The sequence below is a fragment of the Micrasema longulum genome, unplaced genomic scaffold (assembly GCF_059751315.1).
Source record: "Micrasema longulum isolate JH-2025_06_02 unplaced genomic scaffold, ASM5975131v1 h1tg001249l, whole genome shotgun sequence".
NCBI classification, from domain to species: Eukaryota; Metazoa; Arthropoda; class Insecta; order Trichoptera; family Brachycentridae; genus Micrasema; species Micrasema longulum.
Window position 1 is genome coordinate 228,829 of NW_028278436.1, and position 27,131 is coordinate 255,959.

Consider the following 27,131-nt stretch of genomic DNA (forward strand, 5'->3'; position numbering starts at 1 on the left):
CAATATTTCCTATACTCCACTCCTGTCTAGTTTTAAAGATCGTGTCCATTTTTTTAATGTATCGAATTACATTATGTGTTAAAGATAAATATAAAATATTACTTTCTAAAATATTTTCATTTTTACACGGAGAATTTAAAAAATAATTGTGTCTACCGGACACCAAAACAAAAGAAGACTACAATTTCAAAAACTATAAAAAGTAATTAATAATACATAAATGATTATTTCATTTTAACTTGCCAGAAATTAACCTCGGGACCTCAATCATTATAGGCGAACGCCCCAATTAGCAAAAAAATCTCATTCTATTTTTAATACAAATTGTTTATAAAATTTTGACTGAATCCTCTCGTAGCCGACAACTCGGTGAATATGAAATAACCAGTATGGTTAAATTTAGAAATTAGCCACTAAATTCTTTGATGTACAATATTTGTAAATCTTGTAAGCGTTGACCATGGTTCATTGCATCCGCTCAAATTTTATTTATTTACAAAATAACTTACATTTATGTGATTTCTTGAGCTATCTAAACAAATTCCGGAGAATACGAAAATAAAATGAGTTATTCCCTATTTTCTTTCTCGTCTGAATTGAGTTTATGCTATAAAACTTATTTATAATACAATATAAAACGTGGAAATAGTGTTTTTTTTATTTGTTATTTATTATATTTTATTTGGGAAACTAGCAGTTCCATACATATAGAGATATTAAGATTTATGCTAAAATGTATTTTGCCACACTAACCACCAGTTTGAACTGAGATAATTGATGTTTGACATCAGGCGCATTTTGAAAAATACGATTAAGTATATTAAGTTTGATACATAAAAAGTACTTATTAGAACAAAAATTATCATAAAATTGTTATATTTATTATTTTTTGCCACCTTAAAAACTATCACCTTTGTAAAAACAATAAAGAAAAAAGTTTCAAGCAACGTTACTTCCCAAAAATATTTATCTTCTTCTTCTTCATGTGTCGTGTCGGGTCCCCCCGACGTTGACGATCACTTGGGAGAAAGCTTCCCTATCCTGAGCCGTGCGAAACAGCTCCTCCACAGTTGTGTAATCCTGGTCCATGCTCGGATTTTTCGAAGCCAGGAAAGCTGTTTTCTTCCGACCCCTCTACGTCCCTCGAACTTCCCCTTCGTGACAAGCTGAAGTATGGCATATTTCTCACCTCTCAACACATGGTCAAAATATGAAATCTTACGGAGCTTAACAGTGGTGGATAGTTCCTTTACTTTTTTCATTAATTCTCAAACAACATAATATGTTCATAATTTAATCAGTGCATGTTTGTCCTGATCAGTGCATGTGCTTATTAAAATTCATGTCGTGTTGGTTTTAAATTTTTGTGTCACAACTATGGTGAAGGTGTATAGTGGGTTCTGCATGTTGGTTTGCATGTTGGTTTAATTAGTGTCCCGACGAAGAGACGGGTACGTCTCGAAACCGGTGGACATAGAAAAGTCAGTAAGTGGTTAAATACAAATATTTAATTACATTTAGTTAAATGTTTGACCACAAAGTTAATGCTTTAAATATTAATAATATTATATTTTTTGACTCCAAAATCATTGATTTTTTGATAAACGCAAGCCTCGCTCGGCGAATGCGGCAGTCGACATTTCGTTTTGTTCTCCCATCCCAGGTGATCCTGCTTCCAAGGTACACAAACTCTTATGCGTTTTTCAGAGTTGCTCCTGAGAGCACATCCATTCACTGCTCATAACGGGCCACAGCCATTACCTTTGTTTTGCTCCGGTTTATTTCCACACATTTTTGCATGACACCATCCATTTATAGTTAGCACAGGATATTGTATTGCATGGACTCAGAAACAATAACAGGTTTCGATTTTACTTTGAACCGTCTCGGTATGTACCGATCGAGACAGCGGTGTAATCGCGGCCCGGGACAGGAACATGATATATTGCAATGCAGAAACACATTTTATATCAATATTTTACGTCTTTCCTATCAGGAATCGAACCCGGGACCTCAAGGTTGGTACACGAACGCGCCAACCACAACACCACGAGGTAAACTTATCTCCACTCGATTTCCTTATTTGGGATTTTTACCTGAGAGCAGCCATGAAGTCGAAAGGACGCGTCCAGGATTTCGGTTATTTATTTATTTTATTTTATTTGGGAAACCAACAGTTCTACATACGTATTTATAGTAAACAAACAGATTCAATTCAATTTAATTGATTTATTTTAAATATAACATATACATTACAAAAATACATTAAACACCTACATTTTATAAAAAAGAAAATGAAATACACGAAAAAGACTCATGTCAAAGTAGTAGAAGAATCCTGCTCCGGAAAACCCCTTCGGATACATGGAACAGATCAACAACCAGAGCGAGGTTGTTCAGCATAGCGGTAGCCCTTCCAACAGGCATAACCATAGGCAGGTTGGTCCTGAATATCGGAATATGAAACAATCTATGCTGACGCTGTCTTAGGTAATTATCAGGAACAAACAAACCAATGCTCATCATAATTTCAGAACTATCGATAAAAATGTGTAGTCAAATAAACATTAATTCTAGTCTCTAAACTGTTGTAGCCAAGCATACCCTGGAGAAACTCGGTCGGGTAGAGCCAAGGATAATACCCGCACTCTCTCATGTAGAGATATCTCAGAAACTTCTTTTGGATTTTCTCTATCATAAGAGAGTACTTCAGTTCATGTGGCTCCCAAATCATCGAGCCACTCTCGAGTCTACTTCGCACCAAGGAGTTGTAAAGCGTTCTCAGTACGCGGGTATTTTCGAAAACCTTGGCAGTACGCAGAACAAATCTTAACATCTTCAATGCATAACTACTGATTGTCTCTATGTGTTCATGAAATGTCAGAGTGCTCACAAATCTAACGACCAGATCCTTAACATTCAATGTTCGTATCAGATTCTGGTCATTCATTTTGTAGCGAAAAAAAAGAGTTTTTTGGGCCGTAGTGAAGGACGTGGCCGAACACTTGGAAACATTAAACCTATGTTTGTTTCGCCTTCCCCATTCATATATATTAGATATATCCGCTTGGAGAAGACGAAAATCGTCAGAAGTTGTCACCTTTAAGAATAGTTTTAAGTCATCCGCAAACAACAGACATCTTCTTTATATATATATATATAATTCCTCTGTACGTGTGATGTCACCGTACTTCTCCTAAACAGCTTAACCGATTTACGTGCGGTTTTCAGAGAAACATGGATCTTTGCGCTGGGCGTGTTCATAGATATTAAAATCTTCAATTAAATATGTAAAAAAGAAGTTAGGAGCATACATGTTTAATTCATAGATCTACCAGGGTTGCATTCGAGTAGAATGCATTTGCAAAAAATGGAAAGATGTTGTTTTTTTTGTGTATAAAAAAGTTTGTTTTTGAATGTTTACAAACAGCATTTGTTTTTTGTGGATCTCAATCAGATTCTTTCCTTAAATTCCTTATAATGTCTACCCACTTGTTTCTTTTTATTGGATTTTTGGTAACACTAAAATAACATTAAATTCAATACATTTTTAAAAATCGTATTCTAACATAAGTACACCCCTTTGTTGGTGAGACCGGAGTTTGACGTTTGCAAAAAGAATGCCATTATTTTATGTTTTGGAGTTCAACCATAAACAAGTACCTTGGTACCTAATTAAATGAAATATTTTAAGGTTTGGAATTTAATCACAAACAAGTAGTAAGGTACCTATTTATCAATGAAGTCTTTTTCCAAGCTTATTATAGCAGGGAAGCCAACGTTCGGGCAGGACAACGTCTGACGGGTCAGCTAGTAGTGTATAAACTCGGAACTAATAACAGATTTCCACAAAGTATACAAAGTTAGTAAAGAAAATATATTACATATTAAATAAATACATATAAGTATGTTATTTCCATGTACTCGTAAGTATTTATCAATAATCAAATTTTGTATTATTTTTAAGACCAGTTAGTTATTGTAAATTGGGCGGGATTAGGACAAGGATGCTTGAAGAGAGGATAAGGAGGGGAAGGGAGATGTAAATATTTATTATTACCTATATTAAATTTCACATACATTACTGTATTCTTAATTCCCGCCCAGACACGATGTTAAATAAATAAATTGATTACCTAACTTAATAATTAAGCGTATGGTCAGTAATTACGTGATCTTACACAAATTAACACGTATAACTAATAGGGATCTGATACTAAGTGAAGGGGTCAACACTGTTCTGGCATCGAGACAACACTATAACGTAGGCAAAAAGGTCCATAACCTTTTGCCAGAATCGTGGAAAGACGGGAGTGTTGTCAAGTTACGGAAGGTGTTGACCTCGCTCTTTCATGACATTGGTCGTAGGGAGTCAGAAAAGTTGATGCATGCCACGGATTGGAGAACCTTACTGGATGTCAAAAATAAAATATAAAAAATAAGGAATAATTTAAAAAATATATATTTATAGATGACAACCATGAAGTTTCGCATAAATAAATTGTCTATGTTTTTATGAATGTATGTATGTATTTGTATGCGCATGGGTGTATGTACGTGTGTGTGTATGTACATGTGTATATATGTGTATATTTATATATACATGTGTGTATATATGTGTATGTCTGTATGTATATGAATCAAAATGTGTATCCGAATAAGTTTATATTTTGTCTGTCTGTGCTTTATATTAATTTGTTAACTATTATAATATATAAAAATGTAATTGCCTAGCTTGGAACGGGGTATGTACCCTTGTTAGCTGGGCAAAGTGAATATGGAATTGTATTTTGATAAAAAGTGTGAATAAATAAATAAATAAATAACTCACATGGGTATACCATTATAAAATTTAGTTCTACTTTTTCAAATGGTCCTTTAGACAGTGAGAAAGTTCAGTCGTACGGAAAATTTGATGTAAAAAATGTGTTCATACGGGCAGTAAAAAATAGAGCATTAAATCGTACCGGGGAGTTTCTTGAAAATGTATAAAAAATAAATAAATATGCATTTTTATAAAAACGAACTACTTTGCTTGACGTCACTAGTTCCTCTGAATCAACCAATGATAAGAGAGTTGTGATATATTTCCGGTTGACGGTAAGTCAACTGACGAATCAGCAGAATTTATCGAGAAGAAGGGGAAGAGAACTTTTGAACTTTTTTTTTTTTTAATTTTCTTTCTTTTATAATTAAACAAACCATCACGCCGTTTCCCCGTAGAGGTGGGCAGAGAGAATAGAACGCCATATCACTCTATCTTGGCATACAGACCTCGCTTCCTCTACATTCATACATCTTCTCATGCACGCACGCCGATTATTCCTACTTTTGACATGTCCATCTTCAAGTATTTGATGGACTTGATCGTGCCATGTCTTTCCCGGTCTTCCTCGTTTTCTGAATCCATCAACATTCGCATCGTAGATCCTTTATACTTTTAAGAAGCATAAAAAAGGTTTTTGCCGCAACAAACCGTTTTCTTAGAACAGACATTTTCCCATAAACGAACATAAAGGCTACAATTATTATGTATTGCCGAAGACTTCGTATATTGTAGGCCTATTCCTAAAGTAAACCAAAAAATTGACCTAGTGCATTTTGTTTTTTTTTCAATAAATGGGTATATGCATCTTAAAGGATATAGGATCTTTTTACATGATATTCTTAATGGATGTCTTGATACTCCTGTTCTGGTTTCTGAGTTGGCCCTTAATGTACCTGGCTACCGCACTCGTCAGACGAATCTATCTCTTTTCCATGTACCTACAGTTCACACCAACTATGCACAGAACTCTCATCTGATTCGCTTGAAGCGTAATTATAATGTATTTTTCAATAACATAGACATATTTAACTGCAATAAACTCACTTTTAAAACCAAAATTAAAAAACTATTAAATGATAAAAAATATTTTTACATTATAAATTTAAGTTGTTTCTATTCACTCATATCAAACACACACTCACCCTGTCCATAAACCTACCCTCACACACATATACAATCACAGACATATTCACATACCTACTAAAACCACACTCCACTTTTTTACACACGCATCCTCACACAAAAAAAACTCGCACACATGCACTTCTATGAATTAATATCTAACTAAACTGGATTTTTATAAATGTATTTATGTGGAAAACTGATTTGGCTTTACCTTATGTTTTTTTTATAATGTTGTGTATATTTTTTTGTATCGCTGTTGTTTTTCTAAATGAACGAAATTAAACAAATTAAATTAAATTAAACCACGGGAGTCACATTTGACATTTGTATGATTTCCGAAACATGAACAAAATGAGATAATTTCAATCTTTAATGTAAAATAATGATTACTTTGATGGTAAAAATACATATTTGTAATAGTAATGTAATATTATAGATAGTGACAAATGCACATGTAACTTTATATCTAGGAATCGAAATAGATTGTACTTTGGACTGGACAATTCATACAGATAATGTTTCAGCCAAAGTTAAAAAAACTTGTTTACGTATTTAATACCGTAAGAAACATTCTTGGCAAAAAAACTTTAAATCAAGTATACTACTCAATGTGTCAAAACATTATGCATTACGGAATAATTGCATGGGGTGGAGCCAGCAAAAGTGCTATGCATACCTTGGAAATAGCACAAAAGTATGTACTCAAGGCTCTGCTCGGGGTCCCTATCAGAACACCCATAACGGAGGTGTTTGAACGAGTAGGTGCTTTGGACGTCAGGTACGCTAGGGTACTTCTCGTTCACACACATAAAAATAGTGGCAGTAAATATAATACAATCTATGAAACAAGATAAAAAAGAGACAACTATTTGTGCCACCTAAAATGACAACATCGTTTGGTCAGAGGAGTGACACGTACCATGCTCCCAAAATTTACAACACTCTACCTCTAGATTTAAAATTGTATACAAAAAACAGAAATTCAATTTATTTGTTTAAAAATGAATTGGTCACCCCACTAAAACAGTAGTTTTTTTGAACTCGGATTTACTGTTGCATGTCTGCTATTTATGTTTTATGTTTATATCAATACAGTGTTTTCTACTATATTATATTATATTTATTATGTACTAGAACATAAAATAAAAATAATGTAAATGAATGCCTCGACAGGGGTTATGCCCAGTGAGGTGTTCATTTGGAATTTTTTTTTATGTTTTATGTGAAATAAATCAATAAATAAAGTAAAAAATATTTGAAAAGCCTATTTGGGCAACTTATGTTTTTTGGAGTAAAATAAAGTGGAATTAAGATTTTTATTTTAACTTAAAAAATCATGAATGTTGACTTCTGTATTTTATTTACGTATAAAGTAGCTTAGTTATATAATTTATGCATGTTTTACTTTAAAATGGCAACAAATGGAATCTCGTGTTTTGTGATGTCTGTATAAATAAATTAATTGCAATTTTGGGGCCATTTTTCACTAGTCGTAACCAGTAAGTGGCGACTATGCTTACAAATGAAATTTAAACTGTGACCTATAATTCCCGGACACTACCACGGAACCACGACACAACCCGCTTTAATTATTACAACCATTCAAACATTACTAAAATTTATATTGTATAATAACTGGTTTTCTGCGTCACTACAGGGTGGGAAAATCCTAATACACGCATGCGCAGGAAATGACAAGCCTTAGGAATAAATCACATGTTTCGGGAAACTTAACCATGCCGTCAATATGATTACTAATATTGTTAGATGCACATGGTTTAGAATGTTAAGATGCCTAACCTATTTCGAGCTCATTACGTCTATTTAAAAATCATCATCGTAGCTTTGAACAGTTTATCGATTGACCTGTGGTATTTTCATTTTCATTTGACAGCTGTGGCCGCCATTTTGAGCTTCAAGTTTTCCCGTCGACCGCGGGCGGCGCCAGCGCCGCAGGCATTGCGCTCGTAAATCGGGCCAATACCAACGTCTCTTAGTCGTGTTTCTGCAAATATTAAAAATACACGATAAAATTCGTTCGCAAAGCTGTAATGTCGCGCTCGATAATACGACGATACACAGTAACGCCCGCCCGATGAAATACGGCGCAACAGATATTTAAAATACTTGGGTTTTAGCTGTGGAAATGAGATAAGTCTCAACCCATCTTTAGGTTATATATTAAGGGTAGATTTCGCGACATGTTTCTCGCGTTGTGATCAAAACTCTGAGAGAAATATGACAAAATCATATCAATAATAACGAATGTGATTAACCGATTGCTGTAATGTGTCTGTGCTGTTTTTAAATTGTGTTTTCGCTATTTTTTTAGTGACATTTTGCCGAAGAAACCCGTGAAATGCATATCATTACAAATTGCAGTGTATTTGTGTGTAACATACCAATATATGGTTTGTGTTTTAAGTGAATTAAGTCTAATCCATGTAATCAATATTGTTTACGGTTTCCACCTGTGTGATGAATACACCATAAAGGTCAGTATACATATGCATTGCGTGAACTCACAGATTTATGAACCTCTGTACAAATTTGCTTGTAACATAATACCTCAAGTATTGATATAACGTAGTACGTAGGCTATTTATGTTGGATTTGTGTTATTAGTAGGTACATTTAAAAATCTATTTTACTGACGTATAACAAGAACACACGTTATTACTATTCTTGCTACATCAAAGATATAGCTGATTAGGCTTTTTAAAATAAAAAATATTTTTTATTTATTTTTTTTGTTATCTTACAATAAACATAAAAATAAAACAGAGTATTAAAAAAATAAAGCACAATTACATATCAACGAAATGCACATTAATAGAAAAATAGTAAAAAAAAAAAAAACCCACAAAGGTATGGCCTGTTCGTGGGTATACAAGAAAATGTTAATGAATTTTTGCTTCTATTGTTATATTTTTGTACAACATAAGAAAGAAAAAATAAAATATTCTGTAAAAGATAATATGTTTTTTTTTATAGTAATTAAAAAAGGAAATAAAAAATATTAAAAAAAAACACAAAAATATTCCCTATTATTAAAGGGCAACAAAATAAATCATAGAAAAAAAGAGTTCATATCTTTCAATAATTTGGAAAAAAGAAATACCAAATTACAATTCACACGCAATCATTCATGCAAGAAAGGGATAAACTTATTTTATTACTACAAATTTTTGACGCGTAACTTGTAACCCTAGAAACGACACTAGCTGGCGGCATCTGAAAAATTTCGAAATATACACTAAAATTTAAAAAAAAATCTGTTTATTCCATGAACTGTTCGATTTTATTTACAAATCAATGTTTTTTTGTTTTTCACGGTTGCAGGGCAACTAAGGTATTTTTTCATCAGACACCACGGAATGTTACGCACCCCCCGTTAGAATTGCCACAAGTCGAAATGCGTCAAACATATAAAAAGCAATTCTTGGACCAGAAATAAATACGAATAAATTTACTCAGTACTATACTGTAAATAACATACAAGAACAACGATTATTTATTAAATATTTTGATTCAACAATGTTTTTATTTTTATTTTTAAAAGAAATATTTGCGTTTTTATGATTTACCCAAATATTTAATTTTTTAGGGCCATTTTCAACGAGTTGTAAATAACTCACTATAAGAGAATGGAAATAAAGTTGAAGAAGAGTGGGATTCGAACCACGGCCCATTGGTCCGTGAGTCCGAGACACTAGCTACAGGACCACAACCCGATTTTGAGTATGTCCAAATGCTTGCAGACTGGCTGGATTTTCTCCCTAGGGAGTTGTTCACATTTAAATTTGTTGCAACAGAGAGGGAAAACACTTTTGAGAAGGGGAATATGGGAGTCTAAAAATTTACCTACTAGGCAACGCCTGAAAACAATTTACCAATTTTTATACTTCTTCTTTTACCAGGTAGTTGACTCAACAATATTTTAAGTATGTCCAAATGCAATGACGAATCTCATCCACACGATAAAGGTTTCAACTATTTTACTTCACAAAAGTCAACAGATGGAAGAGTTGAGGAAATGTGAATGTTCAAACATAGGCAGGATGGCGAATGTTACACGGTGTGTAAAGTGGCCACTTAAACCAGCCAATGACAGGTCATAAGCACTGTAAATGCTTAGACTCCCAGATTCTCCTTCTCAAAAGTGTTTTCCCTCTCTGTTACAACAAATTTAAATATCTCAAATTGTTAATTTTGATACTTCAAAAATATGTTAAGACTACCAAAATTATTTTGCATAATGAAAAACTCTGAAAGATTTTAGATAATTATCATTTTAGAGTGTCATTATGCACACACACTCCGTATGCGGTTATGATGAACTGGCATGAAGTTATGGCAGTTTGGCATAGTACCTACTACATTCTTATTTTATTTGGTAAACAAACAGTAAATACAAAATATTATTATTTTTTTGTATTATTTGTATTTATTTATTTCACGGTTAACATAACACTTATGAATACCTCACTGGGCACAACCCGTGTCGAGGCATTCATTTACATGATTTAATATCATGTCATCATGTCATCATGTCATCATGTCATCATGTCATCATGTCATCATGTCATCATGTCATCATGTCATCATGTCATCATGTCATCATGTCATCATGTCATCGTGTCATCATGTCATCATGTCATCATGTCGTCATGTCATGTCATTTAATCGAAAAAAAAGTATACTATTTGACTACAAACTATCTGGGAAAATTGTCAATCGTTCAATGAAAGCGAGAGATTTGGGTGTACTGATGGATGATAAGCTTTTATTTAGAGATCACATAAATACAATAGTAGATAAGGCGTACAGACTTCTAGGGTTTATCTTACGAATCTCCAAGCCATTCTCATCACCAAATACACTCAAACTTCTTTACTATACTTATGTGCGTAGTCAACTCGAATTCGCTTCATTAGTATGGTCCCCTCAATATAATGTATATATTAATCAAATTGAAAACATTCAAAAGAAATTTATAAGGAGCCTGGAATATCGTTTTGGCAACATTGAAAATGATTACGGCTCATCTTTGATCAATTTTAATATAGAATCACTACAAAAAGGCGCCTTATATGTGATTTAATTTTTCTTTTCAAAATTCTTAATAATATAGTTGATTCGCCGTATCTTTTACAAAATATTTGTTTCCGCTGTCGTCTTCGCTATACTAGATTAAATTCCCCTTTTTATGTACCAACTTGTAAAAACAATTATACCTCGAATTCATCCATTAGACGTACCTGTAGAAATTATAATGGACTTAGTATTGATGTGGACATTTTTAACTGCACGTTACATTTGTACAGAAAATTTCTTCATGGGGTCGATTATTTGGGATAGTTGCTGAATGTGCATCTTGAGTGGTTTATGCTATGTATATGTACCGCATATAGTGTATATATTTGTGTATGTTTTATATGTGCGTTCATATGTGTGCGTGGATGGCTCGGAGTGTACATTCGGTATTTTAATTTATTACCTCTATGGAAAACGCAAATGTCAACATTTATTTTTTTCTCATTTGAAATTCTTATTTATTTTTTTGTCACATTTAATGTTTATATCTTTTGCATAATTTATGAAAACTTAATTGGTCTTTTTATGTCAAAAAATTGTTGTTTTTAATACTTATTATGTATGACTGTATGTTTTCTGAATAAAATAAAATAAAAAAATAAAAAATATATACTTATGGTGTAATATGCATATAAGATATATATATATATAAATAATAGTAAGAAAAAAAAAGAAGATAAAATAAAACAAAATAATATTATTAGTACATTTAAACTTATAATATAAGAAATCAAGCACTGATTTGAGTCCACTGAACACTTTATTTTATTTTTATAAAGATAAAAAAAATAATCGTGACTATTGTTTCGCCTTGTTAGGGCATTTGCAAACGAATGTGAAGATTAGATGGATTGAATGTCTTTATATTGTTATATAATTCAAAGTACTTAAGTAAGAAATAAAAATAATCTTATGAACTATAGCATGTACATCAATCATAATTGCGGGGAAAACCAATATTTAAGGGCAAGGCTAAAGGCCAGTTGCATCGACAAAAGTTAAGTTAAAGTCTTGGCTAAAGTCAAATAAAAGTTACTTTTATGTCAAAATGCGTTGCATCAAAAAAAGTTAACTAAATATTAACAAAAAAGTTACTTTTATTTGACCGGCCGCCAGGAGACCGTTTAAAGTTAAGTTTAAAGCTAAATGCGATCTGCCATCTGTCAAAAAAGCGTCGTGAGTGTTGAAATCTATTGATCGATCTGTGAAAAGTTGCACAAAATGTAAATTTTATCTGATTTTTCGTCTTCCGATGGCGAATTTATCATCGAGTATATTCTAAACCGAAAAAAAAAACTGTTTAAACCACGAACGGACCATTTTTGTGGGAAGAGTCCGACTTTATCGCAAGATTTCGAATGTCAAAAAAGTGAAGAACTAATAATTATTTGAATTTTTAGTTGTTAATTATTTTTCAAACCACAGGACTTGATCATCAGCGGCGTGGTGTAAAATAAATCTAAATCATCACTGTATTGAAATGCTGTTTATTTATTTTTAAATAGAGCTAGATTGAAGTCTAGAGCTAGATAACTCTTTCTGGGCATTTAAGGCTACCATAGTTGCCCGAAAATGTCATTTTTTTGCTCTATTTCTAGAGTAAAAAGTTCTTCATTTTGTTTTAGCTTTTGCTCTTTAAATTTTTTATCTAGAACAAAAAGATTATAATTTTAGTAAAAATTTATAATTTGATTGTTAATTTATGAAACATGGTATTTTATAAAGATTATTTGGCTAAATTTAGGGGAACCGATGGTTCTATGTGTTCTATGAACGGACCGCGCATAATATAAACATGTTTATTTATTGACATACACATGCATGGCACGCAGAGCCTTAATAGCCTTTATAAAATACGTTTATTTAAAATAAAACAATGTAAATGAAGTAAACGATAAAATCAAAATATTTATTTAAGGCCAGATAGGGAAACTTCAGAGGAACATTCCTCATAGTAAGCTTTAAAAAAAATCCTAATTTTTTTTTCCAAAAAGTCATTTCAAAAAAGAAATAAAAAAAATGTTTCTATCATAAAATGTAGTAAATCCTTCATTTCTCTGACAAGCAGTCTCTCCACAAACTCCTACCCCTCTCCTACCCAGCCGGTTCCCTTGTCTGCGTCTGGTGCGTATCGCTTCGTTGGTCAAATACGTTTTTATCGCAATTTTGCTTGTCGGGGAGGGGAAGGGGTTTGCGGAAGGGATGCTACTCTGAAAAATTAAAGATTTACTAAATTTTGAGATCAAATATATACATTTTTTAATGATTTTTTGTAAAAACAAAAAGAAGGATTTTTTTAAGGTTCCCATAAGGAATGTTCCTCGGAAGTTTCGTGGTCTGGACCTGAAAAACCGTGTAAAGGTATGTATCATTAAGAAATTAAAAAGTAAAATTTGTGATATACATTATGTATGCCTCGTAGCGTAGTTGCTAAAACGCTTGACTTACGCTCGGAAGACACCGGGTCCCGGTAAGAACATAAAAAAATAAATGCGGTGTATCTCAAGCCTGGGTTTTCTGTGCTGTACCACTGTAATTAGACCATCTGGCCTGTTGTGGTGTGGAACGATTTTGTTTTTTTTTTTTAATTTATTAAAAAAAATTAGTTAACTTTTTTAATAACAGGGAATCTATATAAAATTAATTAATGTGAAATGAAAGCGGAGTGTTCTTTGTTTATAATAGTCTCCATCTAACATAGCTCAGCCTGTTCTAAAATGGAGATTTTTATCTTTTAGAGCATAAGTTATCCTATACTAATAAAACAATAACATAAAAAAAAAACTAAAACGACTTAATTATAAATGCCTAGATTATCAAATGTAAAAACTAAAAATCGTTATTATCAAAATATAAAGTAAATACATATATGTGTCAAGAATACATGTTACTTAACATAAATAATATACTATGATAAAATATAGATGAATTATTATGAAAATAAAACTTTTTTATTAGTGTTACACAATTTTTATTATTTTACAAGTGCACTTCTATAGTTTCGGGAGAGCACTCCACCCATCGACGGGTGATATAAATGGGAGGAGTGCTCTCCCGAAACTATAGTAGTGTTCTTGTAAAATAATAAAAATTGTGTGACAGTAATAAAAAAGTTTTATTTTCATAATAATTGATAATGAAGTGTTACGAAGTGAATGCCGATTCAATTAAAAATATTAAATATAGATAATTTTGAAAAAAAGAAAGTTGTTTTAATCACATTTTATAGTTCTAAAAAACTGTTCTTAAATAAAACATTTTTTATGGAAATATGAAAAACATAACCAATCGCTGTAAGTAAATGCCTAGACTCCCATATACCTACCCTTCTTCTTTTTCTCTGTTGTAATATAAACTAATATTTGGAGAATCTTGTTCGCCCCTTAACTGTTTACAAATTCGTTCTCCGAGTGAATTCCTTAAGGGAAAGTTGATGAAAACCCCCTTAATTAGAAATTAACTAACCTTAATTAAATTTTGATGTTTTGTATCCGGTTGGTTTCCGGAGAGTACCTTCATAATAAAATATTCCATCAAAAATTATTTTAAAATTGTGAACTTTTGATTAATAAGGGCGCGACATGGGCAAACAAGGTATATTGAAGGCGTATAGATAAGTATTAACCCTTCAATGCCCCATTTTTCTAATTGTAACAAAAATATATATATTTTTTTTTTTATGCAAATACTGAAAAAAAAAAACTTAAATTTTTAAAGTTTTAATTTCATATTTTAGTTTAGTGGACAATATGCTACATCGGGCATTTAAAAATTAATAAATACAAGAATTTAAGGAAAACAAGAAATAAAGATTCTTATGGACATTTTGTTACATGATATTGTTAAAAAATGTTTTCAAATGCTGGGCTTCATTTCAAGAATTTCCAAACCTTTTAAAAAACCAAATACCTTAAAAACTTTTTACAACACTTTTGTACGCAGTAACTTGGAGTTTGCATCCGTCGTGTGGAGCCCACAATACATAACAAACATAGAAAGGATTGAAAATGTTCAACGAAAATTTTTAAAATACCTAGATTATAAAAACAATAAAAGCCAATCTGCCAAACAAAATGGATTGTTTTCTCTTGAAAATAGACGCACTGTATCTGAAATATGCTATTTACATAATTTATTAAATAATAAAGTAGACTCTTTTAACCAACTCTCCAAAATTAATCTAAGTGTCCCCTTTCGCGTGACAAGAAATAAGTATTTAATCCATCTGCCAGTCTGTAGCACTAACTATGCACACCACTCTTTCCTCTATCGTTCTTGCTCTAACTTTAATGGTTTTTTTTCATCTATTGTATATTTTACATACCCCTTAATTTATTTAAAAATAAATAAAGACTTATTGTTTCTGGCTGCGATACGATTCCACTTACTATTTAATGATGCACACTCCTGAACACTTACTCCCACACTAATACACAAAAACACACATCTACACTTACTCTCATACAAATACACATCCTTTTGTTGTAACACAATTTAATAATATGTATGATTTTTATTTAGAAACTTTGCTGGTCTGTCTTTAAACTGTATTTAAAAAAAATGTTATTATATCATTGTCAACTGTTTGTTTCTTTAAAAAAATAATAATAAGGAAAGTTGCGGAAACAATTATGACCCTTTGAACTTTAGCTAAATTACATTTTAACAGAATACGTGCAACTGACTTTTCGTTTCGAATTTTTTTGAAAAATTTTACCCTGGTTGCTCCGATTTTTAAATAGTGATCTCTTAATCTGTCTTCATTGGAGAAACATAGAACTGAAATGGACCTTATATGCATTTTTTAAATACTTAATGCTGTTCATCAAACATTTTTTTTTCATGTCCTCAACCTTGTAACAATCTGCTATTTATCAAATCTTCCAAGAGCAACTTTTGTTTTTATGCTCCGATGTCCAGAATGTGGAAATAAGTCAATTTGTCACATAACTTCGAATTCTTTGGGATAGATCTTCCGGCTTTTCGACTTCAAAAAATACAATGTTTATAGATTTCAGATAATTTTTTTTTTTTCTATATGAATACCTCACTGAATAACCTCTGTCGAGGCATTCATTTGCATTATTTTTATATTACAATTTAGTTACTGTAGTACTTATAATTAGTATTTATACTTTCGTCAGGGGTGGTTCTTTCGTCCGCGCTGCGAGCATTAACTATTGAGTTTTTCATGTTTTTAGCAGTGAGATTAAAAATATTACCACTTTTGACTTCAAATATAAATCATTTAAACAATTCCCTGTGCTTGTTTTACTTTATAGATTTAAAATCTCTAATTTTTTGCACATATAATGACTGCACAGCACCGTAGCGCGCGGATGTTTTTGAGGCTGTAGGGGAAAGGTTAAGACAGACATTCGAGAGAGAAAACATTATTGAGAAGTGAATATGTAAGTCTATGCATTAATATGGCTAATGAGCTGTCATCTGCTAGTTTAAACATACGCAAAATGGTGAATGTTACACGGTGTGTTAAGTAGGTACTCAAACCAGCCAATATCAGGCCATTCAAGAATCAAGGCAACTCGGAACAATCTGTATCACACAGTAATAAAGGTGTTGACTAAATGAGTTGTCGAAAGAGATTTAGGATGCTGGGTCTATCACATCGTTTCGCGGGATAACGATAGTTTTCGTTAAAAATAAACATTCATGTATGTCGTAGCTCAAGCGCGAATCGTCCAAATAAGCGATTATGCCCAGCTTACTATCATATTTGACTTTCGCTAGTAATGTTTTATAGTAACTAAAAATAAAATATTATCACTTCTGACTTCAACTGTAAATAATTGCATCAATTACATATAAATATTATTACATTATTCCGATTTAAAATATCTCATGTTTGCATGTGTAATGACTACACACCTACACAGCACCGTAACCCGCGATTGTTTTTGAGACAAAAAGGGAAGGGTTAACCTTTCCCTCACAAAGCATCCAAAATTACACATGATCCGAGGGGGGGACCAAACGACCCCAGCGCCTACTTGTATATGGCGTCAAGAGAATAAAATGCTGGAAGTGTTTATGACCGTACAATAGTTTATTCATGTTTTCGCGTACACATATTTTACTCATTGTGTATTTCATTAATTTTTGTTAGTTGTTAGTTTGCCAAATGCTTATGTACATAAAGTAAAATTGACCCTTGTGTTAATAACGTCTTATATTGTTTTCATTTAAAAAAAAAAACTATTTAAAAATTAAAAACAAAAACAGAAAAATCTTTCTTTCTATTTATTCCACGTTTACAAAAAATATATGGCAGATAGCTTTGATAAAACTAGAGTTATCGAATTAAAATCGGCCTATGGGAGATTCAAATCCACCTCTTCGGTCGGGCTAGGTTAAAGATGTTAAATGTGTTTTTCAAACAAACAAAACAAACAAACCATCACGCCGTTTCCCCGTAAGAGTAGGCAGAGAGGATAGAACGCCACAACACTCTATCTTTGCATACAGATCTCGCTTCCTCTACATTCATACATCTTCTCATGCACGCGCGCCGATTATTCCGACTTTTGACATGTCCATCTTTAAGTATTTGTTGGATTTGGTCATGCCATGTCTTTCTCGGTCTTCCTCTATTTCTGCATCCATCAACATTCGCATTGTAAATATTCTTAGCCGTTCTCTCGCTGTCCATTCGTTCTACATGTCCAAACCAGTGCAGAGCTCCTTTCTTGATTTTGTCGATAATGCTTGTCTCAGCCTTACATAATGTACGGATCTCAACATTTGTGCATCTATCGTACATAGTTTTACCACACATTCGCCCGAGAGATCGCATTTCGACAGCATTCAGCCCACTCTCATCCCTGTTTTTCCAAGTCCATACCTCGCTCCCATACATCAGGGATGGGACCAGGACTCCGTTGTGAACTGCCAATTTTGCCTCTTGTGACAAGCATTTATTTGCCAAGGTCGATTTAAGTGCACCGTTCACTCTGTTCCCGGCACTCACCCTCCTTTCAATATCTTTCTCAATCATTCCATCTCTAGTGAACATACTTCCCAGATACACAAATTCCTCTACTTGTTTTAGTATAACTCTATTCACAGTGATTTCACATTTAGTCATACTTTCATTTATTTCAAAAACCATCACATTCGATTTATCGACATTCATCAGCAAATCGCTTCTCTTGCATACATCGTAGACCTTTGTTACCAAGAATTGCAGTTCCTCTTTGTTATTAGCAAGGATTACAGCATCGTTTTTAATACAAAAATAAGATGACAGGTAGTTGGTTTAAAACTATCCAAATGTAGAAAACATGAAAATAAACACGAAAGTAACGTATGAAATACCTTGTTTTGTTGATGGAGATTTTCCGAGAACACATTTCCTCTTTTCCATTATGTGTCTTTTGTTTACTCCCGAGAAGGCGGTGTGGGGCCTTTCATACCAACCAACAAATGTGGTGCTAAAGAGAGCGACCTATTTCTAAATTTTGTTCTAAGAAACCTATTTTTAAAATGAATATTTTCGTTTTTTTTATTTCCTTATCATCATCATTTCATGACCGCTCCCTAGTTGGAGCAATAGTGTATTATCACTCGGGAGGAATATTGGGCTTAACCTACTCTACAAATAAAATATTTTTTAAAGATTCTCCTAGTGTTTATATAAACCCTGGTAATTAATATTTTCATTCATTATTTTCGTTTCGAAAATAAGGTCTTTCGAAAACGATCGTTTCTCAAGTTGGTATTAAATTTTGTCATAGAAGTTCACGAGTAATGCATTCATTTTAATGTTGGTTATGCCACAAGCCACATATAGAAATGTAAGGAGAGTTGTCTATACATATTATCTTAACCCCCCCCCTCCCCCCCTACCCACTCTACACTCCAGTTCCAGGCACTGGCAGATGAAAGTGAAAACGGATAACATCTTACATCTCGAATTTCTTTTATTATTTTATGGTTTTCAACCTCTTTTAAATATTAATTTATTATGATAATGATAAATTGAATTATCAATTTATCATGAGAATTATAAATCACAACTCGTAGCGTTTGATAAGTGACAGGACGCCGAAAATGTAAACAAACGACGCATAGAAAAAGTAAGCTATCTACAATACTCTATAAAATCCATTGACATTGATGAAAACAATCCGATGACGTTACAAAACATCCGAAGACGTCTACTTGATGACGTCACGAATTGTTTGTTTTTAGCATCATTCAAATTACTAGAATTTAATCCTTTATATCTCCCTTATTTCTTAACAGATTTTAATAAGAATAGTATTGATCGGCTTGTGATTTTTCAGATTAATTTATTAGCTAATAAAAAAATCCATGATAATTGCCCATTGTAAAAAAAAAAGGTTTAAGTATTTTTTATTTTCCTCAAAATTGACAGTATTTTTATAAAAAATATTTTTATTTTATTCAGAAAACATACAGTCATAGATAAAAAGTATTAAAAACGACGATTTTCTTACATAAAAAGACCAATTAAGTTTTCATAAACTATGTAAAAGATTTAAACATTAAATGTGACGAAAAAAATTAATAAATAATAAACTCAAGTGAAAAAAGAATAATTGTTAACATTTGCGTTTTCCATGGAGCGTTGGTAATAAATAAAAATACCGAATGCACACCCCGAGCCATCTACGCGCACACACATGAACGCACTTATAAAACATGCACAAATATATACATTACATGCGGTACATATACAAAGCATAAACTATTCAAGATGAACATTCAGCAACTATCCCAAAAAATCAACTCCATGAAGAAATTTTCTGTATAAATGCAACGTGTAGTTAAAAATGTCTTCATCAATACTGAGTCCATTATAATTTCTACATGTACGTCTAATGAATGAATTCGAGGTATAATTGTTTTTACAAGTTGGTATATAAATAAAGAGAATTTAATATGTTATAGCGAAGAGGACAACGGAAACCAATATTTTATAAAAAGTACGGCGAATCAACCATATTATTTAGAATTTTGAAAATATAAATTTCTTTTTTTTTCTAAACATGTTCAATTACAGGTTCTCAACGAGCATGCTTTTAATTTTCATAAAGACATACACGTTTTCGTACATAAATATAGATTTTACTTTATACCGTCTCGATATATACCGATAAAGATAGGGCTTGTATTCGGGGCCCTGGGGATCAGTTTTGCGTAGAGCTATCACCCGTTTGGCTGTGCAAAATACTACTTCTTTACTAACCTCAATATTATAATTATGGGTAGCAAGTTATTTTTTATCTTATATTTTTGTAGTTTGATTACAATGCGGGGTTTTCCTTTATTTTTGTAAATGATATGATTATGATTTGTTTATTTATTAATTTCAAGTTACATTTGTGTACATATTCACCAACGAATTATGGCTTTTTAGGCTATGCCCGTGTTAAGCCATAATAATTAACAATTACACGGCTTCCGTGGTGTAGTGGTCAAGATGCTTGACTCACACTCGGAAGGTTCCGGGTTCGATTCCCGGTGAGAACATAAAAAAATAAATGTGATTTTTCTCAAGCCTGGGTGATCTGTAATTGGGCCTCCTGGCCTGTTGTGGTGCCAAAAAAGTATATAAAATAACAATACAGTAAATTCGAATAATTAAAAATGTCACAAGAAAAAATATAAAAATTAAAAAAAAAGCAATTTAAATGCAAGAAATAACATGAAATACTATGGTAATAATAATTTTGTAAGATACAATATTAAAATAACAATAAAATTTTAAGAAATAGTAATCCAAATAAAAGAATTAACATTAAGAACTTATAAAAGTAATATAATATAAGTCATACCTATAATGTACAAGGCATGTTTCAAAATGAAATAAAATGTATTCTTAGACACGGTAAAAAAGTCATTCATAAATTATAAAATAACAAATAAATAAATAAGTATATTATGTTGGAAAAAAATACCATATTGCAATTCCCTGGCGGCATATTTTTTTAATGTAAATCGTAAAAAAAAAAAATAATACTAGATTGTTTTCAAGCTATAAATAACATTATTCAAAGAAAATGTTCAAAAACTCTACTAAATCTACGTTCATGGAACAAAGGTTTAACACGAATATCAAAATTTCTTGATGTTTTCCAACGTAAACTGAAGGACAAGAATCGCATTTTAATTGGTAAACAACCTCAATACTATTAAATATTTGTATAAAACCACTTACTGACTTTTCTATGTCTAGTTTACGTTGGAAGAACATCAAGAACTTTTGATATTCGTGTTAAAGAACATATAAGGTGTCTGAAAAATAGCAATTTATCTGAATTTGCAAATAACCTTGCTAATTTTAATCACGACTTTAATGAAGATACAGGAGTTAAAATCATACATACAAATAATAAAGGGTTAAAAGTAAATAATATGGAAATATTTCTCTTAAGGAAAACTTTAAAAAATAATGTTCCTTTGATCAATAATTAAAAAAACCTTTTATAGCCCGTTATACGATGTTCCATTATCATAGTCACCCTATACCTATTAAACTCACGCCCTTCCCTTCATCCTTTTCTTCTTTTTTAAATTATTCCTCTCACAACATTGCATAGCATAATCAGCGGATGTATGAGTTGCTTATTAAAATGCACGTTGTGTTGGTTTTATATTTTTGTGCAGAAACTATGGTAAAGGTGTATAGTGAGTTTTGCATGTTGGTTTAATTAGTATCTTGACATAGAGACGGGTACGTTTTAAAACCGGCATACATAGAAAAGTCAGTGGGTGGGTATATACTACTATTTAATAACATCTAGTAAAATGTTTCATACCATTGAATGCTGATAGTGTTATCTCTATTCTGCATCTAATTTCCCTACCCGGATCCAGATCAGAAGTGATTTGATCATTCTTTTGCAATGATAGTCTTAATTTAAAACTAAAACAGAGGATGGCCAAGTGCTATGTGTGGTCAATGCTGCTCTACGGGGCTGAAACGTGGACTTTCAAGGTGAACTCAATGAGCCGATTAAAGCCTTTTGAAATGTGGCTTCACCGGAGAGTGCTGAGAATCCTGTGGACAAGTTTAGTGACCAACGTGGAGATGCTGAGACAAGCCAGTGCTGAAAAATAATTACTGTCCTTCATAAAGCAGAGAAAAATCACATATCTGGGCCATATCATGCGCGGAAGCAAATATGCGCTTCTACAGCTAATCATCATGGAGAAGATCGAGAGAAAGCTTGAAGTTGGAAGGTGACAGATGTCCTGGATGAGAAACATCCGCGACTGGACGCCTTGATGTTTTTTTAATATTTTTTATTTCCTTTTTTTATTATTATAAAATAAAAAAGTACCTTCTAACCCTTAACAGAATATTTTTTTCTCTTTCTTATATTATACAATTATATTATAGCTATCTCTTTATTAAAGGAGCTAAAAATTAATAAACATCTTGTATACCCACGAACAGGCCATGCCTTTGTGGGATTGTTTGTTTACTATTTTTACTGTTAATATATATTTCATTTCTATGTAATTATCCTTTATTTTTTAATACTCTGTCTTACCTCTTATTTGTTTTATAAAAAAAAACTAAAAAAATATAATAATAAAAAAAATAATTAAAAAGGGGACATTGTGAGTAAAGGCATTTTTTTAGTTTAAGTGAAAAATTCCGTTTTTTTACCGTTAACGTTTTGCCGCCATTGCGCATTATTATATGCATATATTTACATTTAAATATGGTTACTCACATTCAAATTTGAATCTCACGATCTTTGAATAAACATTCTGTCTCATAGTAAAATGTTTACATAATCTATTACCAAATCTCTGTATGAAACATCTTAATCTTGACTAATGAACTCTATGATTTGTCCTATAATGGTGGTTTTGCGTTTTTTTTCATATCCTCGGTGGAAATTTAAAACGCTGTAAAGGCGGGACCAAATTCGTTAAATCATTCACTTCACATTCTGACTAAACTTCTACAGAAACTTTTCTTGGCAAGGGCTATTGCGTCAATGTACAAGGGCAGCACAGCATGTGAGAAGTGAATGGGTCATTCACATCGTATTTAGCATTCCTAAAGGAGTCAAAGAGGGATATGTAATGTCACCTTTGTTGTTCAACATATGCATTGATAACTGTATAAAAGAGCTGAAAGTTTTTATTTTATTTTTATAGTTAACAGGTGGCGCAATTACAGAAGTGAATTACATCACAAAACACCCAGGCTTGAGAATAATCACATTGAATTTTTGTGTTCTCACCGAGAATCGAACCCGGAACCTTTCATGTGTGAGTCAAGCGTCAAGGTTTAAGAATGGAAGCAAAAAAATGGAAAAAAAAGGCGGCCTCCGTGGTGTAGTGGTCAAGACGCTTGACTCACGCACGGAAGGTTCCGGGTTCGATTCCCGGTGAGAACACAAAAATTAAAATGTGATTTTTCTCAAGCCTGGGTGCTCTGTGATGTAATTCACCACTGTAATTAGGCCTCCTGGCCTGTTGTGGTGCAAAAAAAATAATGTAAAAAATACATGCGTTGATGAATCAAACTTAAAAAAAAAAAAAAAAATTAGTGGTATAACTGTTAACTGTCTTCTGTATGCCAATGTGTGTTTTTTGTTTTTTTTTTACAATCTACATAAGATGTAAAACAGAATATTAAAAAAATAAAGGATAATTACGTAGCAATGAAATACATATTAACAGTAAAAATAGTAAACAAAAATCCCATTAAGGCATGGCCTGTTCGTGGGTATACAAGTAATGTTTATGAATTTTTGCCCCTATAATAAATAGACAGTTATAATATTTTTATGTTACATAAAATAGAAAAAAAAATCTGTAAAATATTGTAGGGTATTTTCTTTTTTTTATAGTAATTAAAGTTAAAAAAGGAAATAAAAAATATTAAAAAAAACATAAAAATATTCTTCATCATTAAAGGGCAACAAATTATATCCTAGAAAAAAAGAGTTCATATCTTTTTTTTTAAGAAGGCAAATTTTGAAAGTTTAGGATCAATGAAATATTACCACTTAAACTGACAGGTCATAAGCCCTGTAAGCCTTCACTTATATATTCGTTTCTCACAAATGTTTTCTCCATCTGTTGCAACTAATTTAGATCTAAATAACTCCTCAGGGAGGAAATCTAGCCTGTCTACAAAAATTTTGACATATTTTAAACATTGTTGATTTACCTCTCGTTTGTATACGTCATCTTTAATCATCGCAAATTCGATCTCATTGTGAAGGGGAAACACCAACAGCCGTGAGGTTGGCAGGTCTAAACAGTCAGCTTTTTTACTTTACAAGAGTCTACAGATGGAAGAATTGAGAAAAGTGGATTTTTAAACATATGCAGAATGGTGAATGTTACACGGTGTGTAAAGTGGCTACTAAACGAGCCAATCTGTTATTAGTTCAGTGCCGAATAAATCGGCGTTTATTGTAAAGCATAGTATTATTATAATCTGTTTGCAAAACAGTAAATAAGTTTAAAAAATTACAAATAAGCCAGATTAAAGTAAAAATAAGTAAGAGCAAACACATAGAACACTATTTATTCTCACTGGGCCTTACTTTTTAAAATTTTATTTTATATTTACAATTTTATAAAACCCGTTAGGGTTACATTAGAAATTTAATATTGTCTAGTCATTTTATGTCTCGTCTAGTCTAGTTAGTTCAGTCATCATGTGCTTTTTCAGATTGATTTTAAATTTGTCCCCAGTAAAAGTATTCAAGTAGTAAGGTAAGTCGTTGTAGTGTTTAAGTCCATTATGTAGTATTTTTGACTGTCCTGTGTTTGTCTTTGCTTTTTCAATATGATAGTGTTGTTGTTGGGTGTTATATTTGTGTATGTCAGCATTTTTGACTAATATTATGTCGTCGTCTTGTATGTTTCCCGGTGTTATTTTGTGCACAATTTTTAAAGTCTCAATTTTAGTCAAGTAGTTTATGTCAAACTGGTGTGTTTTTTTGTACAGTTCAGTCGTAGAGGTCAGGGTAGGTTGTATGTTAGTTTAAGAATTTTATTTTGTTGTCTTTGTATTCTCGTTATGTCTGCCTTGTTACCAGTTCCCCAGAAGGCGATCATGTAACTCAATTTACTTTTAACATAGGCTTCATACTTATCAGTTTTCCTTGTACCAGGTTTAAATTAAGAAATAACCATATCCGGTTTAACTATTAATAACCAATATAAAAAAAGCTTATTTTTAAAAAATATGGAATAACAATTCACAGGTTATTTCATGATTATTTTTTTTTACAGTTAACACGTATATGTGCGCGTGAGCAGTCACTTTTATAATAACAAAAAATAAACGCCAAAGTAAAATTGACACTACTGTCAATGTAATGGAGAACACAGAGAAAACCGTTATTTAATTTAATTTATTTAATATTTATTTAATATATTTATATATATATATTTTTTTGCACCACAACAGGCCAGGACGCCCAATTACAGTGGTGAATTACATCACAGAATACCCAGGCTTGAGAAAAATCACATTTAATTTTTGTGTTCTCACCGGGAATCGAACCCGGAACCTTCCGTTTGTGAGTCAAGCGTCTTGACCACTACACTACGGAGGCCGCCAGAAAGAAAGTTAGAAAAAGAAATAAAAATTGGGAAGAAGAGGAGAACGTAAAAACTAGTTCTTTAGCTTATTCGTGTTTATTTTTTTATCACAATTAATTAAAATACATACATACATAAAACATTTCAGATTTTATTAAAACAAATTATTTAAAATACTTTGAATCGCATTGAGAAGGTCCCGAGACTTCGATGTGATTTAAAACTGAAAAATAATCTGATAAACTATCCATTTTGATTTCCGAAAAATATTACTATTGACAGATCGCGTGCTTATTCCAGCGTTATACCTGTTAAGTAAATAACAGCATTTATCGATACTTTTTCTGGCCGGTTAATGTAGAGGTATAAGTTTCTATAATCACTATCCCTGATTTAATCCGAGTTTAACTCTTTGCGAGGTTTAAAATTAGTAGTTTTTGCTATACCATCATTATTCTACCACTATTTTTAAGTTTAACTTTATACCCGATTTATAAGTAAGGCACTGGCCCACTGGGTATAGTAAAAACCTATTCTATGGTAGACCGGATTTTTTTCATGTATAAAATACAGCAGATTTTATTAAATTTTTTTCAGGTCATCGGCCCTATAAATGCCTAGACTTCCATATTCCCTTCTCGAAAATGTTTTCCCTCTCTGTTGCAACAAATTGAGATCATTGTTATTAAATCCATCAAACGAAACGATACGATAGACCCAGCAACCCATTAAACATCTTAAGTCCTTTATGGTACACATTGCTCAGAGTTGCTTGGATTTTCATTTAAGCGTAAGACTGATCATCCTACCTTTCATCGCAGTGGCGTGCGTTCCATATAGGCACATAAGCAGTGTCTAGAATTTCATTGAAACAATAACAAATAATAATATAATAAATGATAATAAAAACAATTTGAAAAGTGCGCCAGATATTATTCAGTTAAGTACAGTATCATACAGACCGGGGTCAGCTAGGGCACAAACTACATATGCTTATTTTGTTCACATTGCAGCTGTTGTTTACATGACCAAAACGAGTATGTGAGAGTTTTTTTTTCATTTTTACTTACGCGTTTATGGGTAGCTTTGTAGACAGTGCTTTTCTATAAACTTTGGTGCACTGTTTTAGAAAGAAAAAACGAAAACGTTACTGATATCTAGCGTTTTTTTCAATTATTATTCAATAAAAGACGGTCAAAGATCTTTTGTGAAGTAAAAGAGCTGAAAAGTCAACAGATGGAAGAGTTGAGGAAATGTGGATGTTCAAAAATGGGCAGAATGGTGAATGTTACACAGTGTGTAAAGTGGCCACTTAAACCAGCCAATGACCATAATGGTCATAAGCCCTGTAAATGCCTAGACTTCCATATTCCCTTCTCAAAAAGGTTTTCCTTCTCTGTTGAAATAAATTTAAATATAAACAACTCCCTTGGGAGGAAATCCAGCCAGTCTGCAAGCATTTGGACATAATCAAACATTGTTTATGAAGATGTCTCGTCCTGTTGGACTC

The 27,131-nt window shown here is 32.2% G+C and overlaps 1 protein-coding gene across 1 annotated transcript in view; it reads left to right on the forward strand.

The window, feature by feature from the left end:
- Window positions 1–7,911: 7,911 nt before the first annotated feature.
- The window catches only part of tow (target of wingless repressor), a 60,931-nt gene continuing 41,711 nt past the window's right edge, over window positions 7,912–27,131 (forward strand). The window contains exon 1 of the mRNA XM_088234492.1: window positions 7,912–8,448. The gene's annotated coding sequence lies outside the window, so the exon portion shown is untranslated. The remainder of the gene's footprint in view (window positions 8,449–27,131) is intronic.